General features: G+C 46.6%; 1 long non-coding RNA gene across 1 annotated transcript in view; it reads right to left on the bottom strand.

The window, feature by feature from the left end:
- LOC121817872 (uncharacterized) overlaps window positions 1–12559 on the bottom strand; it is a 78238-nt gene extending 65679 nt beyond the window's left edge. The window contains exon 1 of the long non-coding RNA XR_006057959.2: window positions 12463–12559. This is a non-coding gene — a long non-coding RNA (uncharacterized LOC121817872). The remainder of the gene's footprint in view (window positions 1–12462) is intronic.
- Between the last annotated feature and the right edge of the window lie 3748 nt (window positions 12560–16307).

Here is a 16307-nt window from a genome sequence, read left to right as displayed (position 1 = left end):
GGGCTGTCCTGGTAGCTCAGATGGTAAGAATCTGCCTGCAATGCAGAAGACACAGGTTTAATCCCTGGGTTGGGAAGATCCCCTGGAAAAGAGAATGGCAACCCTCTCCAGTACTCTTGCCTGGAGAATCCCATGGACAGAGGAGCCTGGTGGGCTACAGTCCATGGGGTCGCCCAGAGTCAGACACGACTGAGTGGCTAGGCACAGCACACAATAAGCACACACAGGGAAGAAATGAACAAAATAGCATCTGTCTTAATAGCTGTCTTTGAAGTGTTGTGGCATATGATGCTTTTATCCTGTTCTTTATACTTTTCTATTATTTCATTTTTAAAAGGTATGTTGTCTTGGGACTTCCCTGGTGGTCCAGTGGTTAAGACTTCACCTTCCAAGGCAGGGGTGTGGGCTTGATCCCTGGTCAGGGAGCTAAGATCGCACATGCCAGAACACAAACAACAGAAGCAATATTGTGCAACAAATTCAGTAAACACTTTACAGATGGTCCACATTAAAAAACCTTACACAAAATGTATACTGTCTCTAAAATCAGAAAATTGATGCGTTGTCATTAAACGTAGAAGGTCCCCGTGACTACAGTGGAGTCAAAGGACGGGGGTGAGTGGGAAAGCTGGATCCACAAGCTATTCCCTGTGAGGTGCCCCAGACTGAGAGCTAATGACAAGCCAACTGAGAGGCACATTGGGCTCAGACTTGGTCAGGCAGAACTGGCCTCTACAGTTAAAGAAATCACCAGGTTAAGTGTGTGTGGCGGGGGGAGTCCAGAAGCGAGGCTGGACAGAGGGGAAATCCTATACTTTCCGATTATTATTATAATCGTCAAAACTCCCACGGGTGAGGAAACCAAAGCTCTGAGAGGTGAGGTAAATTGCCCAGAGTCTCTCCATTGTGGAAATGCCGATTAAATCCTGCTCCACTTAATTCCGCATCCCAAGGCCTTTCCTCGCCTTCCTGCCTACTTATTAGCTCTCCAGCTGGGTGACTCCGTGTATGGTGATGCTATTAACCAGGAGAGGAGATGCGGGGAGGGGAGGGGAGGCGGCTTGCAGGGAGAGATAATGAGCTCTGTTTGGGAGATGACGAGTTATTGTGAGCGGAGCACTCCCGGCTCCCCTGTTGGAATAACACGGAGGCAGAGACAGCATTTTATGTGAAAGCCCACGGTTCCTGTCACCTCGCTCCTGTCAGTCAAAACAAGGAAAGAAAATAATGTTTCTAGAACCCTGCTGGTGGCTGTCTTTCTCCCACAATGAAGGCGCCCAGCACAGATGACACCGGGATCTCAGGGAGACAGGCTCTGACAGCGCCTGCTCTGAATCACCCACCGGCCAGAGGGGATCAGGATCAGATCTTGGCATCGGGATCATTTCTCAGCATCCATCCCACTCTAGGCTCTTGGGAAGGGGGCCTTTCAGACGCCTTGTGGGTGGAGGGTGGTGGGGGAGTGGTGACAGCCTTTTTGAACAGTTTTGTAACTTGAGAGATTTGCTTTGTGTCATGGTCGTATGCAACCAGTCTCAGGGGATTTTTTTAAAAATTATTTTTAAATCAGGGCCAAGTTTTCCCTTAAAGATTGACAACCACAGCATCCAGGTCTATCCATTCTCTGCCTTGGTGCAAGGCAAGGCAAGGCTTCCAACCAGAGCAACACGGGAACAGAAAAACACACCCAGCCGAACGAAGCCAACCTGTGTGGGATAAACTTTTTGCAGAAGAGGAAGCTTTTGAATTTTCATCCTATTTTTAAAAAATATTTACTTATTTTGGCTGTGTGGGATCTTTCTTATGGCACGTGGGAATTTTCGCCACCATGCATGGACTTTCTAGTTGTGGCACGTGGGTTTAGCTGCTCTGGGGCATGCGGAACCTTAGTTCCCAGACCAGGGATCAAACCCGAGTCCGAGTCCCTTACTTTGGTTGGCAGATTCTTAGCCACTGGACCACCAGGGAAGTCCTTCCAAGGTGTTTTTTTTAAAGGTTTATTTGTTTATTTCACTGACGGCTGTTCCAGGTTCTCTGTTGCTGCTCCCAGTCTTTCCCTAGTTAGGGCAAGTGGGGGCTACTCTCTAGTTGCAGCTTTTCTCCTTCCGGTGGCTTCTCTGGTTGCAGCTCGTGGGCTCTAGAGTGTGGGCTTAGAAGTTGAGGTATATGGGCCTGTGGGATCTTCCTGGAGCAGGGATTGAACCTATGTCCCTTGCACTGGCAGGCAGATTTTTAACACACTGGACCATCAGGAAGTTTCTCCAAGCTTATTTTTAAAGTATAACTCCATAGGAAAAAAAAAAAATGGTCTAACTCTTATTTCTGGTTGAAATCAACTGATAGGTGTGTGACTTGTATGTCTTTTTTTTTTTTTTTAATTTCCTGGTATCAATTTCATATTCAAAGTCAGACTCTTCCACTTATCCATTCTGTACCCTTGGGTATGTAATTTAGTCTTGAAACCTCTATTTTCTCATAATCAAACAGGCATCATCACACCAGCCTCATAGCATTCTGGTGAGGATTCTATTAAATGAGATAATGTGTGGAAGACGTTTAGCACAGAGGTTTGGGGCATAGTAAATGCAAAATAACTAGCAGCTATCATCAATATTATTTTGTAAAATGCAATATTTACATAATTCCTCACAAAAATACTGTGCCCTGTACACAGTGTGATTGTAGCTATGGATGTGGGAGCCACGGCATTTTGATGTCTGCTTAGAGCCTCCTGTGCACCATTGCAGATAAGCACCTTGCTCGAGCATTTACGCAAATAGAGCCCAAAATGAACATGCAACAGCAACAATATCCATGGGTTATGAATCATCTTTAGACAGTAAGCAGATGAGAGCAGAGGCCACTTTTTGTTTTATGCATCAGCATGTTCCCAGCATCTCATACAGAGTAGGTCTTAACATACATTTTAAGATTGAATAAATAATTACCTGCTATATACCCACACAGGCTTCCCTGGTGGCTCAGAGTGTAAAGGATCTCCTTGCAATGCAGAAGACCCAGGTTCGATCCCTGGGTCAGGAAGAACCCCTGGAGAAGGGAAAGGCTACCCACTTCAGTAGTCTTACATGCAAAATCCCATGGACAGAGGAGCCTGGCGAGCTATAGTCCATGGGACTGCAAAGAGTCGGTCGTGACTGAGCAACTAACACTTTCACATATGTCTACCTCATGCCAGGAGCTTTGCAGACTTTGCTTCAGTTCTTCTCTACACCCTTGAAAATGAGCTGACTTCCGGATCAATGAGGATCAGCTAGGTGATGCTGTGATAACAAACATGCCTCCAATCTTAGTGGCTTATAACAGTTCTTACTCACACTATGTGTCTGATTATTGCTCAGCCGGCAACTTTCCTCTCAAGCTTCCTCACTCCAGGATCCAGGTGATTTAGCAGCCACAGCTGCCAATGCCAGAGGCACAGGGGGAAAGGCGGGATGAATTGCAAACTGGCTGTTAACTGCCCTAGAAGGGCTCATAGCTCTCGCGCTCACACGTCACGTGACTACCCTGATGTCAAAGGGCATGGGATGGGGCAGTTAAAAACGCTGTCAAGTGCCTGGGAGAGCACATGGACTTTTCTGTGAACAGTCCTTGTTTCTCAGGGAAGTTGAGACTCTTGGTGGAATAACTGAGCCAGGTGCTAAGGAAATGAATCACGGTCTGTCTGAGTCCAGAGCACATTGCATCCAATTTGTCTTTCTGGTCTGCCGGTTTCTCATGTCTTCATGGAGCCAAATGTTTGGTCTCTGTAGGGGATCTGCTTTCCCCTAGATTTGAATAGACTGAGTAAATATAGCCACGCTGCCATTTTACATAAATATCAAATTCCAGTGAACTGACTGCTAAGCAGAAGGACGCCTCCCAGAACCACAGGAATGGCTAGTTGGCAAGGCCCCAGGTGACACCAAGAAGCTGGCCTTTGTCTGATGTGGCATGGATTTACAGGATATCTAAATTCAAGTGCCAAATGATGTCATGATCCACTGTGGAGATGTCCTTGTGATCCAGGCAGATATTCTGACAATCCAGATCTGGCTCTGCTTCTGCAGAACGGCTTCCTGTTCCAGCTCTCTTTGTCCTCACTGAGCCATTAGAAAAACAGAACGCCAGCCGTGTTACCTGTGCTCCCACCCCGGAAAACAGACTCTTTCTACTTGGAAGGGCTGATGCTGAAGCGCCAATACTTTTGGCCACATGATGTGAACAGCTGACTCACTGAAAATGACCCTGATGCTGGGAGAGATTGAAGGCAAAAGGAGAAGAGGGGGACAGAGGATGAGACAGTTGGATAGCATTACTGATTCAATGGACATGAACTTGGGCAAACTCTGGGATATGGTGAGGGTCAGGGAAGCCTGCTGTGCTGCAGTCCATGGGGTTTCAAAGAGTCAGACATGACTGGATAACTGAACAACAACAACAAAAAAGGGATAGAGGAAGTAAAAGTTGGTACCTCCTTTTCTTTCTGAAACAGTCACTTAGTCACTCATCCATCAACTGACATTTCCGAATAGTACCACTGTTTGATTTCGATGGTTTTTAATTTTTAAAACCGCTTTCCTTCTGTAGAGTGAGTCCTGGTTATATTTGGTAAATGGACTATGAAAGCGTACTCACAATACACAGGCCTTGAGTCATTTGGTTTCATCATCCTCAGTTTCCATCACTGAAACCTTATCTGAACGGCCTGTAAGAATCTGAGCATCCTTTGGAGTTTGTACTTTTCCCTGGCCTTCTGTTAGTGATGTGTTAAAAAAAAATCTTTTAAATGGTCATGAAGCAGACAGAAGCAGATAGAAAAGGTAGGAAAGAACTGTAAACTTGTCCAAGACTTAATTTAGCAGCTCAATTTCAGGCTTCCCAGGAGGCGCAGTGGTAAAGAATCCACCTGCCAGTGTAGGAGATGCAAGAGACATGGGTTCAGTCCCTGGGTTGGGAAGATCCCTAGAGTAGGAAATGGCAACCCACTCCAGTATTCTTGCCTGGAAAATTCGATAGACAGAGAAGCCTGGTGGGCTACAGTCCATGGGTTGGCAAAGAGTTAGACACGAGCAGCACACACACAACCTGGGGTATGAATCAGCCTTATTTGCATAGCTTTTTTGAATCTCTGCTGGCCCAGGACACATCCTGAATCATTGAATCAGAACTCCAGGTAGGGGGCTCAGGGCACAGCTGTCTTTTGAAAGTCCCAGGATGTCACTTCTCCTTTGAGAAACACTGAATGAGGTCATCCACTGGACGCTGAGCCAGCATCCCTTCCTGCCCAGCCCACCCACCCCTTAATACTTTGCATGTATAATTCTCATCAAGTGAATCGTACATCGGTAGATGTTATGTTGAGGTTAAGATGTGTTTATTCTGCTCATCTCTACAAGCTTCTCAATGCTAATTAAGGTCATTTTCGGTGTTTTTCCTTGAGTCAGCTGGAACAATAACCCTCACTTGTCAAGCAGTATGGCCTTACCATGTGCCCTCTTGTATCTTTCTGGTGCACACAGAGGGGAGGGGACGCTTGTCTTGCAAGGAATTCTTGCTGCAGCCTCTACTGACTGCTCGTTCACCATCCTTAGTTGAGTCATCTACAAAAGGGTGACGATCTGCTTCTAGACTCTGAATTTTCTGGCTGTGACAGTGTTGCCTGTCCTTCTTTCTACCACTACCTACCTCCAGATCTCTGGCCTAGACCTTCCTCATTGGCTTCCAGGGGAATGATCCTCTTTTCTTATTTATCTTGATGCTGGGGGAGAAGGGAGGGGAAGGGTGGGGTCATAGATGAGTTGTGCTGTTAGGGACACAGTGTTTCATATCACTTGTAGCTCTTTACTGTTAACTTAGGCCCTGATGACCAGGTTGGACTATCATGGCAGACTCTTCCATCTGCTGCATTTTATCTCCCAGGAACTCCCTTCTCCTTCCTGCAAGCTAGCTTCTGTGGCTGTCCCTGTCTGTAGGTCTGTAGACTGTTTAGACCTTCCCAACATTTACATTTTTCATTTCATTCCCATTCTAGGGTTGGCCTCTTGGGAGCAGGGGCAAGCAGGCAGGATCTCCACTGAGGATGGGGCTTCCAAAACACCAGCCTCAGAACCACGAGGGAGAAGTTCGCAGCTCAGATCAGACAGTGAATCGATAGGAAGGGGTCTGGGGATGTAGAGTAGAATTTTATTTTTTGGACTCTTTCCCAAAAGATCCGGTGTTTGAAGACATTTTCACCACACAAGGTGAGATGGCAGCTTTCCCAGGTAAAGAGGAAAACAGGGGAGCAGGAAAGCAGAGTGACACTCCCTGCCTCTGTTTCCACCTGGTGTCAGCTGGTAGCTGTCCTTCTAACTTGAACAAGAGGGAGGGTCTTCCTTGGAATTCCGGTGGCTAAGACTCTACGTTCCCAGTTCAGGGGACCTGGGTTCGATCCCTGGTCAGGGAGCAGTTCCCACATGCCACAGCTGAGAGTTTGAGTGCCGCAGCTACAGATCCTGCATGCTTCGATGGAAATCCAAAATTCCACAAACTGTAACTAAGACCCCATGCAGCCAAATAAATAATTTTTTTGTGTGTGTGTGTGTGAGCAGGAGGTTAATCTGCAGATGCAGCTATTTAAGAAGGAATAAAGAGAATGTGTTCTACACTGAGCTGATCCAGGTACCTAGGGTGAGGTGCGATGGGAAATATTCTGGGAAGATATCCTTACAGATATCTGTCATACTGAGTCACCCCTTCAGAGGAGGTGAAGGAAAGGGGTGCTGGGAGGGCTCACCCCCTGCTCTGGTGGTACTGGACCTGCGAAGGGTGGCCTTAGGACTGGAAAGCACTGGGTGTGCAAGGCCAGGGGGAAATGCCAGGATCGGGGAGAGGCAACAAGGCAGCTGTGGGGTCACCTTGGGTCCTTTTCAATCAGGCTGCCCAGAGTCACAAGGAGTCCCAGCAGAAAGAGGCCAAAGGACCATGGTGGGGTGCCCAGGAGCTGAAGAAAGATCGTTAAGCTACACAATCTAGAATAGATGCATCCTTTGTGGTCCCCACTCAAGGAAGCCACATAGTCTCCAAGTGCACCCCAAAAGAGAAATCATGACTTCACACACTTGAACAGACCTAGAGAACAAAAAGCCAAAGGACTCCAGAACAAGATCAGGGAACACCCTTTCTGCCCCTTCCTCCTCCACGTAGCAGCCCCTAGAGGCTGATGCTATTGGGGTGAGAGGAAGCTGGGGCAGGGGGTTCAAGGGGAACAGAGAAGCTGCAGGAAGAGAACTTTGAGAAAACTGACCCCTCTGCACTTATTCTTCCAGCCAAGTGCAGAATCTCCCTTTAGATTGTGAGGTGAACATTCTAGTTTCTGAATCAACCTGTGTTTGTAATTGAAAGTAACTTCAAGATGTTCTATTGTCTAAAAGTGAGCAGAGACATCAAAAGTAAGATTTCCTTGTGAAATAAAGTTTAAAGGGACAACGAGAGACCGAATAAAGTTGTCACGTAAGGACAGTCCAGATGTCTACAAACAAGACAGGAGAGGAACCAGGAAGGAGGTGAGAGTGGAAACCTATACGTTATGACTGCATTTCTTGAATTGTCTTCTGTGATGTCCAGATTATTTTCCGTATTGTACAGTCTAACAAAACCAAGGAGATGGACTTGAGTCCACACCGGGACTAGAGTTTGGAAAATGGTGCCTTCCAAACACAGAGATGTGGAATGAGAGAGTCCCAAGAATGAGGTGAAATTCAGACCCAAGTCCCCATATAGAGATGCTCCTCTTTCTAGTGGTAAAAACCTGGACTGTTCACATTTGGCCTCATGGTAGAGAATCAAATTACCTGTGTCCAGCTTTCCTAGGGGGCTCTAGGGGTCAGACAGAAAGCACAGAAGTCAAGTTCAAACAAGGTAATGTTTGCAAGGAGTTCTACATTGGATGACCACTCACTGGAAACTTTCAGTGAGGTTGCATAATTGGATATTTGCTGCATGCTAGAAGTCTGCCTGGGAAGGCAGATTGACAAACCTAGCATGTGTGTGTGTGTGCTAAGTCACTTTGGTCATGTCTGACTCTGTGCAACTCTATGGAACATAGCCTGCCAGGTAGCATATTAAAAAGCAGAGACATCACTTTACCGACAAATGTCCGTATAGTCAAAGCTATGGTTTTTCTGGTAGCCATGTATGGATGTGAGAGTTGGACCATAAAGTGTTATGCCCAGAGTCCGAGTCCCCAAAACTGAGAGAATAAGACGTCCACAGCAATGCAAAAGCATGAAGGGGTTTTATTTCTAGCTCGAGCTAGGGCTCCCGCCACATCCAACGCAGTGGAGTGGAGCAAGGAGCCCCGAGCCCAGATTTACAGCAGCATTTATAGGTTTTAGAACAGAGAGTTGGCAAGGGCTGATTGGCTGCAGGAGTTTCCTAGTATTTACTAATTGGCTAATCTTTATTGGCAGCAGGGGGATGTCTTTTATGTCCTGATAAACTCAAACCAGGTTACGGGGAGTATGCTGATTAGACAAGTCCTGGCATCCGCGGGGATGACCTCACTGGGCAATGACTCAGCTTTTCCCGTGAGTCCTACCTTAGCCCCTGAAGCCTATCATGGCGTTTGTTAGGTCCCAAGAAAAGAAGGCTGACTGCCAAAGAATTGATGCTTTCAAAGTGTGGTACTGGAGAAGACTCATGAACTCTTGCTGTCCCTTGAACAGCAAGGAGATCAAACCAGTCAATCCTAAAGGAAATCAACCATGAATATTCATTGGAAGGACTGATGCTGAAGGTGAAGCTCCAGTACTTTGGCCACCTGCTGTGAAGAGCTGACTCACAGAAAAAGACCCTGATGCTGGGAAAGACTGAAGTTGACAGAGGATGAGATGGTTGGATGGCATCACCGACTCAATGGACGTGAACCTGAGCAAACTCCCAGAGATACTGGAGAACAGAGAAGTCTGGTGTGCTACAGTCCATAGCGTCGCAAGAGTCAGACATGACTTAGGGACTGGACAACAACAAAATGTATTTTCAAGTTAAAAACCTCACGCAAGGGGAGATTTGACTTTGCAAGTGTCTGCTAAAGACAGGAAAATTAAAACATGCTTCTGGTTTGAATTCCTTTCAAAAGTGTCCTCCTCGACTCCCTGCCCAGGAACAACATCAGCCTACAGTCTCATTGGAAAGATGTTCTCAAGTTGGAGAATAGGTCAAGGGTATTGATTGGAACCTGAGGAGCCTGGCAGGCCACAGTCCATGGGGTCGCAAAGAGTCAGGCACAACTGAACAACTAAGACTTTCACTTTTCTCACTTGGCAGAGGGAGGGTTAACCCATTACATAAGGAGCATTTTTAGGGAACTGTAGGGGTAAAAAAAGTGCTCTCCCAAATGGAAAGCTTGTGTGGTGTGTGAGTCACTCCAGGTGCCCAGGAAAGCTGCCAGGAACAATGCCCATTTTTACTGATAAATGTGTGGTCAGACACATCATTCCTGGGGCAGGCAAGGAAGTCTGGGGCAAGATGTCCCAGAATTACATGGTGCTTCTTGGAAGCCTTTCCTCTAACAGATAAGGCACCTGTTTTCACTTGTCCCGGCTGTGTTCGGATAATACTGGATGCTGTCTTTCATGAAGCAGTTTTGTGAACTTGAAAGGACACTGACTGGAATCCCATAAACCTGGTTCAAATCGTGACTCTGCCACTGGCCCTGTGACCCGGCTCTATCACCTAATGATGCCCATTCCCTGCTTGACTGTCTCTAAACTTTGACAACCGGTTCTGAGGCTTAAATGAAGCTTTGGAGGTGAAACCTTGCACACAATGTAATAGACAATAGGTGATCTCTTGGTCTATTTTTCTTAATTATAAAACAATAACTCTGGAAGTTTGCTACTAAGACATCCTAGTCGTAAAACAGGCCCTTCCCTGGTAGCTCAGACAGTAAAGAATCCACCTGCAATGCAGGAGACCTGGATTGCTTCCCTGGGTCAGGAATATCCCCTGGAGAGGGAGATGGCCGCCCATTCCAGTATTCTTGCCTGGAGAACCCCTGGCAGGCTGTAGGCCATGGGGTCGCAAAGAGTTAGACGTGACTGAGCGACAAACAGTCATAAAACAAAGAAGTAATTATTGAATAGGACTCAGTGGCTGTGAGCTGATGACACTCAGTCCCCATATTACTTGAGGTCCAGGAAGAGTGAAAGTGGCAGCGTTGAGTATCTCTGCAATGAGAAAACTCAATATCCAGCCCATTGCAGAATGCTCGCATGATCCTATTTTTATTTTTATTTTATTTGAAGAGATTTGGGGAAGTTCTGTCTCTACAGTTCTGCGCCCTTTTGCCTGGCAGCCAGCCTACTTAAACATTCTTCTCTTCTGTGTGTTCTTTTCTCCCCTCCTGTTAAAAGGTTTGTTGAGTGAGCCACTGAAAATTTTAAGGCGGCACTGGAAATGTCTGACTGCGCTGAGCACAGCTTTACTAACAGAGGGTATTAAAAAGATAAATTGTTGTGGACTGCAGGAGATAAAATTATATGTGAGTGTCGAGGGAGAGTGGCCAATGGAAGGTATTTGAAGCACACCCGGGGAGCAGGCAGCTTTCCTGGGCACCTGGAGTAACTCACACACCACACACACTTTCCATTTGGGAGAGCGCTTTTTTTACCCCTACAGTTCCCTGAAAATGCTCCTTATGTAATGGGTTAACCCTCTCTGCCAAGCGAAAAAAGTGAAAGTGTTAGTCGCTCAGTTGTGTCCGATTCTTTGTGACCCCACAGACTGTAGCCTGCCAGGCTCCTCTGTCCTTGGAATTCTCCAGGCAAGAATACTGGAATGGGTAGCCATCCCCTTCTCCAGGGGATCTTCCTGACCCGAGGATCAAACCCGGGTCTCCTGCATTGCAGGCAGATTTTTGACTGTCTGAGCCACCAGGAAAGCCCAAGAGCTCTCACCAAAACACCTGCCAATTCCCATCCAGACTCAGTGCCATGATTCTCATCCCTTCTTGCCCTGGTCTGTCTCCCCTGGAGACTCAGGTTTCTGTGTCTCTTTCTTTGCCTTTAATGCGGATGCCTGGCTGGATCAACATGGCTGGGCCACTGGCTCCCACGGCACCTCTGTTGATTCCTGTGGCTCCTGCGGTCCACACTCTCCGCCTGGACTGTTTAAGTTGACAACCTCTTTCTTCAAATATTTCAAAGCAGTTGCTTCTATTAATCCCCATTGTATACCAACAACATTTCATGGCTGTAGCCATGTTCCAGACTCTGTACTGAAAGGTTTGCATTTGTTACTTCATTTAAACTAGGAGTTAGCCAACTGTTTCTGTAAACAGTCAAATAGTAACTCTTCTAGGCTTCAATAACTCTGATCTCAGCTACTCAGTGCTGCCACTGTAGCATAAAAATAACAATAAACAATATGTAAACAAGTGAGCCTGGCTGTGTTCCAATAAAATTTTATTTAGACAACATATAAACAAGTGAATCTGGCTGTGTTCCAATAAAACTTTATTTAGACCAACAGGCAGCTGGCTTGGCTTGGCCTGAGGCTGTAGTTTGCTGACTCTTGCCCTTAACAACCCTCTGAAGTATGTCTATGACTAATATTCACTTTATAGAGGAGAAAATGAAGCACAGAGAAATGATTAAGCAACATTTCAAAGATGGTACAGAGTTTAAGTGGCAACATGGGCTGTACCCAGTTCCAGGGCCTGTGTACACAGGTAGAAATGCCTGCAAACAATGAAGACGTGTGCTTTAGGATGGAAGACAGGCGCCTCCCTCAGCAGCCTGCCCCACCTCATTATTACAAGGCTCCCGTCAGCTCCACACTGGCAATGAACTTTTCCTTGTGGGCTGGGATCCTGCTCAGGATGACAGTCGCTCTTGTTGACCGACCATGGGTGTCAGACAGGGAAGTTGACTATCATTAATTATTCTGTATTGGAACGCAACTTCCCCAAGTTTTCACGATCAACACAACTGCTGTTTTTCTTACAACAGCCAGGAATTTGAGTCGTGTTTCTTTATACATGTATTAGTAGCATTTACTAATCTGACAATTAAATTGCTGAGTATGTACAGGTGTGTATATGCATACACCTGCACAACAGACTTTGAGTAAGTCCTGGAAATACACCATAAAACAGCAAAAAGGACAGAGAGACGATCACTAGACCTAGCGTGATTGATGGCATTTTGCTTAGGTCTACACAGGTTATTTGGGGCTTCCCAGGTGGCTCAGTGGTAAAGAGTCTGCTCAACAAGAAAGAGACATGGGTTTGATCCCTGGGTCAGGAAGATTCCCCTGCAGAGGGGAATAGCAATTCACTCCAGTATTCTTGCTTGGGAAACCCCACGGACAGAGGAGCTTGGTGGGCTCAAGTCCATGGGGTCACAAATAGTCAGATACGACTTAGCAACTTAACGACAATAAGCATACAGCTTATTTAGTCTTTGCACTGTTCTGACTTACCCTCACAACCGGAGCTAGGTACCGTTCGGTCCATCTTTATGGTTACAAAGCTCAGGCTGCGAGTTGCAGAGACCTGCAGAAGGTTCTACAGTGGCAGGTTTGGTGGTTCCGTTGGGTCCAGTGCGGCCCCTGACCCCTGACTTGGTGCCCTTTTGGCCACACCTTGGGGCTCTGCTGTCCCAGGGCCCTGGTCCACCCTGTTCTCCTCTACTCCTTTACTCCCTCACCTCTAGCTGGCAGCATCTCTGCCTGAACTTTATGCAAACTGGCTCCTTTCCAGGCCCTCTGGCAGGCATCCCAGTCCTTGTTTTCTATCTCCCCAGCCTCTCGCAGGTTCCCTTCTGAAGCTCTTATCCTTCTTTGGCAGCCAAATGCCCTCTATTTTATTTTCTCCCCAGGGCACACTCATAGGATGGAGAAAAGCTGAGAGATTGTTCACTTTCTTAACAGGAGCTGCTTTCAATTCAGCCGCAGCTGCTACACGTTTCAGAAGTGAGATGGATCCCAAGACAGATGGCTCAGCAGCGACTATTTTAAGCCCCAGAGTCACAAGAACAGATTCAAAATAACTCTGTCCAGCAGGGGTCAAATGCAGAGCAGAGCTGCTGGCTTTAGAGAAAGCATGAGCCCAGATCTTCAGAGTGAGTCAGCACTTGTGTTTTCTAGTTAATAAGACTTCTTCTGTGCTGTTTCTAAGCTGATGTTTCAGGACTCATTTGGCCCCATGTTCAGCTGCTGCTTTAAAAAAAAAAAAAAATCTCCCACTGATGGCTTCAAAGCTCTGATTTGAATATTTGTTACTGCTACTTAGATTTATACCAGGGGAAACCACACTCCCTTGTGTACCAGTCAGCTAATTGTAGCAATAATGCTGTGTAAGAAACCAACTTGGAACGCAGCGGCTTAAAGCAATATTCATTTATTCTCTTTCATGTGCCCGGACTTGGCTGGGGGTCAGCTGAACTGGACTCAACTGGCTGATCTTGGCTCGGAGTTGTGGATTTGCTCCTGCTGCTCCACTGAGCTCTCATCCTTGTTGTACTGCCAGGCTTCAGAGCATGTTTTCATGGCGATGGCGGAAAGGCAAGCAGAAAATACAAAGGCAAGGTTCAAGCCTTTGTTTGCAGGTGTCTGTTAAAATCACATCAGCCAAAGCAATTTATGTGGACCCGCCCACTCAATGTCAGTGGGGCAGAAAATATACTCTGCCCCTAGTGGCTGGGGCATTGGAAAAGACCTTGATGCTGGGAAAGACTGAAGGCAGGAGGAGAAGGGACAATGAAGGGTTAGATGGTTGGATGGCATCACCAACTCGATGGACATGAGTTTCAGCCAGTTCCAGGAGCTGGTGACAACAGGAAAGCCTGGCATGCTGCAGTCCATGGGGTCACAAAGAGTCCGACATGACTGAGCGACTGAACTGAACTCGTGGTTGGGGAAGGGACTGCAAATTCCCATGCAAAGGTTGTGCCTAGCAAAGGAGTTAAGAGCTAGGAGAACATTACAATCCATTACACCTGGCCTGCAGAGGACCTGGAGAAGAAGGATGCCTAGAGGGGCAGCAGAGAAACCTGGTGGTCCTTCCTATATGAGCAGCTGTGACTACTCATTATCTTCTTCCATCCTGAGAGGAATCAGGGCATGGCAGATGGCCTAACTTCTCCCTTTGAAACGGCCTTAAACTATCGCTGCACTCTTTTGTAAACTGGTTTCCTGCCTTCTGTCCAAAGAGTGGCCTGTCTGATGCTACTGAATTCTTCAAACTGGCTCTTCAGAGGGTTTTAGGAAGCCTGGAGATACAAATACGGTGGATGGGCAGAGGGAATTTTGAGGATTCAGTCCTTTTGTTTGCATACCTCTGTCCCCACACAGAAGAGTGGCTTCAGTTTCAATAAGAAGACCAGAGAGGTGGGCTCCCAAGACCTCACTGGCGATGGCAGCACATGCAAAATGACACTGTCCTGTTTTTGAGGCTTTCAGAATGTGTCTGTGGACTGGCCTGAGATATTTCTAGATGAGGAACCCTTAAGATGACTCCCCTGTGGTGTGGAGGCTGGGGACAGTTAGAAGGAGCCTGATAGAGGGCCAGCGGCTATCTCTATATCTCAACAGAAGTAAGCAGGATTATTTTGACTTGTGACATTTCCTGTGTTTGTTTTCCTTGTACTGCACCATAATTGTAAGATGCGCTTGTCTAAAACTTGCTTTAATTCAACAGCATTCAGTTGTTCAATCCCTTTTCTCTGCTAGGCTAGGTAACCACCAAACGTAGACGCTCAGAGATGACTTGGTCCCTACTCATAGAGACTTTCATCTGCACTGTGTGCATGCATGCTAAGGCGCTTCAGTCACGTCCAACTGTAGCCCACCAGGCGCCTCTGTCCTTGGGATTCTCCAGGCAAGAATACTGGAGTGGGTCACCATGCTCTCCTCCAAGGGATCTTCCTGACCCAGGGATCAAACCTGTCTCTGGCACCTCTGCATTGGCAGGTGGGTTCTTTACCACTGAGCCACCTGGGAAGCCCCTTCAACTACACCACTTGGTGTTAAAACATGAAATCCAGCAACCCTTGCATGCTAGATTGAAAAACTGGCTATGAGACTTAAGAGCTTCTCTGTTGAGGAGTTGAATCTATTTCTCTACCTTTTGCATCCAGGCTGGCCTTTCACCTTGCTAGAATGTGGCAGAAATGACACTGCTCAAGTTCCAATCTGAGGCCCCAAGAAGACTTGCATCTTTATCTCTTTGCTGTCCACAGGAACCCTGCATCCACCACCTTGTGAATCAGCCAGGGCTCACCTGGCTGAATCAGCTGGGTGACTGATGACACTTATGCTTTCCTCCTAACCAACAGCCAGCCAGCCCTCAGTCATGTGAGTGAGGTCCTGGATTGCCTGCTCCCCACAAACTCTTGCACAAGCCCATCCCATGACAACAGAGGCCTCTGCCAGACACCCTGGCTGCACTCAACCCAAACTGCCCATTTATGTGCTTAGAGAATGAACTTATGGCTGCTGATGGGGGCCAGGGGAAGGACAGAAGGAAGAGATAGTAGGGATAGTTTAGGGAGTTTGGGATGGACATGTACACACTCCTGATTCTAAAATGGATAACCAGCAAGGATCTACTGTATAGCACAGGGAACGTTGCTCAATATTATGCAGCGTGGATGGGAGGGGAGTTTGGGGGAGAATGGATACGTTTATGTGTTTGGCTGAGTCCTTTGCTGTCCACCTGAAACTATCACAACATTGTTAATCAGCTATACTCCCAATACAAACAAAAAGTTTAATTAAAAAAAAAAAACCTAAATTTCTCACTCCTATGACCTATACACGGTAGAATTTTAAGACACTAATTTGGGGGCTAATTTTTTATGCAGCAAAAGCTAATTGATGTACCTTGCACAGCAGAGAAAAACCCAACAGTACTCGAGCGCGGCTTTCAATGACATTGTCAAGGGTAATCATTTGTTAATTTAAGCCCTACCTAGAGCCTTGATTATGGGTGTTTATAGGGAAAAGGAAAAAAAAAAAAAAAGAAGCTATGCTGACTGAGCATTTGGCTCAGGGTGAAAGAAAAGATGTTTGAAATTCAAATTCACTCTTTTTTTTACCGATGGCCACGGAGGTAGTGTGCTTTTGGGGAATTGCTCTTTTTTCATTAGTGAAGTAGCTGAGATAATAGAAAAATCAACATGGCCTCAAGTGATGACTCTCCTAATTGTTCTCTACTGAAAGAGGTTTGGCCTTAAAAATGTCTGAGCCGAGAATCCCATCCTAATTCCCTCATCAAGAGGAAAATGTCACCCCACCAGCCCCCAACCAGCCCCCTCCAACTAAAG

Source organism: Ovis aries, chromosome 24 (assembly GCF_016772045.2).
Source record: "Ovis aries strain OAR_USU_Benz2616 breed Rambouillet chromosome 24, ARS-UI_Ramb_v3.0, whole genome shotgun sequence".
NCBI classification, from domain to species: Eukaryota; Metazoa; Chordata; class Mammalia; order Artiodactyla; family Bovidae; genus Ovis; species Ovis aries.
Note: the sequence above shows the minus strand (reverse complement) of the source record. Positions and strands in the feature narration are given on the sequence as shown.